This window comes from Anopheles gambiae (genome assembly GCF_943734735.2).
Source record: "Anopheles gambiae chromosome X unlocalized genomic scaffold, idAnoGambNW_F1_1 X_unloc_138, whole genome shotgun sequence".
NCBI classification, from domain to species: Eukaryota; Metazoa; Arthropoda; class Insecta; order Diptera; family Culicidae; genus Anopheles; species Anopheles gambiae.
In genome coordinates, this window is record NW_026902596.1 from 1 (window position 1) to 2,500 (window position 2,500).

Sequence of the window (2,500 nt, forward strand, 5' to 3'; positions counted from 1 at the left end):
ATGATCGCGTACGCCCGGGCTGCGCCCTCCGTGTTGTACTTTCCCTGATTGGTACACAATTTTTGGTGCAAGTGTACCAACATGGACATCTATGAACGCGTACGCTCGAGAGCTGCACCCTCCGTCTTGTACTTTCCCTGATCGGTACACAGTTTTGGTGCACGGCTATCCCGACCGGCAACTTGTACCAACATCGACATCCATGAACGCGTACGTAGCGTACTTTCCCTGATCGGTACACAATGTTGGTGCACGGCATAGGAAATGGGCTTAAAATGGTCAAACTCAATCCATTTCCACTAAAGATAGTCAATAACAGCTGTGCCGATGAAGTAGGGCACGATGCAAGTCAATGTTATTTAATGAATTACATGTTCACCATACATTTTAGTACAAAATTGCTCGGTCAGACCTACAAAGTGCTATATCTCGAATACTAAACGTCGCAGATGGGTGTCGTAGAACAATTTTAAGTTCGTCTAATGATTCTACATCCGATTCTGGATAGTGGTTTTTCGACCACTTTTCAACATTTTGTGACACCCCCGAACCTAGGGGCAGCTCCCTAGCTTTTTTCAAAAATGTGCACCGAACGGGCCAGAGAGCTCGAGTAGTCGAAAATTTTTTTTTTGCTAAAACCCCTCAAAACGTGTCAGGAACGCACCCTAGATGATGAAAAGTGCAACCAGAATGTCAATCGACAACATGCCCGGGGGTACAAATTTGCTCTACGCGTCCCTAGGTAGGGTACTTTTTCATACAAACATCAAAGTGTACGGTGCACAAAGTGCGCGGAACAAAAATTGCTCGGTCAGACCTACAAAGTGTTATATATCTCGAATACTAAACGTCGCAGATGGGTGTCGTAGAACAATTTTAAGTTCGTCTAATGATTCTACATCCGATTCTGGATAGTGGTTTTTCGACCACTTTTCAACATTTTGTGACACCCCGAACCTAGGGGCAGCTCCCTAGCTTTTTTCAAAAATGTGCACCGAACGGGCCAGAGAGCTCGAGTAGTCGAAAATTTTTTTTTTTGCTAAAACCCCTCAAAACGTGTCAGGAACGCACCCTAGATGATGAAAAGTGCAACCAGAATGTCAATCGACAACATGCCCGGGGGTACAAATTTGCTATACGCGTCCCTAGGTAGGGTACTTTTTCATACAAACATCAACGTGTACGGTGCACAAAGTGCGCGGAACAAAAATTGCTCGGTCAGACCTGGTACGGGCCATAACTCGAATACTAAACGTCGCAGATGGGTGTCGTAGAACAATTTTAAGTTCGTCTAATGATTCTACATCCGATTCTGGATAGTGGTTTTTCGACCACTTTTCAACATTTTGTGACACCCCGAACCTAGGGGCAGCTCCCTAGCTTTTTTCAAAAATGTGCACCGAACGGGCCAGAGAGCTCGAGTAGTCGAAAATTTTTTTTTTGCTAAAACCCCTCAAAACGTGTCAGGAACGCACCCTAGATGATGAAAAGTGCAACCAGAATGTCAATCGACAACATGCCCGGGGGTACAAATTTGCTCTACGCGTCCCTAGGTAGGGTACTTTTTCATACAAACATCAACGTGTACGGTGCACAAAGTGCGCGGAACAAAAATTGCTCGGTCAGACCTGGTACGGGCCATAACTCGAATACTAAACGTCGCAGATGGGTGTCGTAGAACAATTTTAAGTTCGTCTAATGATTCTACATCCGATTCTGGATAGTGGTTTTTCAACCACTTTTCAACATTTTGTGACACCCCCGAACCTAGGGGCAGCTCCCTAGCTTTTTTCAAAAATGTGCACCGAACGGGCCAGAGAGCTCGAGTAGTCGAAAATTTTTTTTTTGCTAAAACCCCTCAAAACGTGTCAGGAACGCACCCTAGATGATGAAAAGTGCAACCAGAATGTCAATCGACAACATGCCCGGGGGTACAAATTTGCTATACGCGTCCCTAGGTAGGGTACTTTTTCATACAAACATCAACGTGTACGGTGCACAAAGTGCGCGGAACAAAAATTGCTCGGTCAGACCTGGTACGGGCCATAACTCGAATACTAAACGTCGCAGATGGGTGTCGTAGAACAATTTTAAGTTCGTCTAATGATTCTACATCCGATTCTGGATAGTGGTTTTTCGACCACTTTTCAACATTTTGTGACACCCCGAACCTAGGGGCAGCTCCCTAGCTTTTTTCAAAAATGTGCACCGAACGGGCCAGAGAGCTCGAGTAGTCGAAAATTTTTTTTTTTGCTAAAACCCCTCAAAACGTGTCAGGAACGCACCCTAGATGATGAAAAGTGCAACCAGAATGTCAATCGACAACATGCCCGGGGGTACAAATTTGCTATACGCGTCCCTAGGTAGGGTACTTTTTCATACAAACATCAACGTGTACGGTGCACAAAGTGCGCGGAACAAAAATTGCTCGGTCAGACCTGGTACGGGCCATAACTCGAATACTAAACGTCGCAGATGGGTGTCGTAGAACAATTTTAAG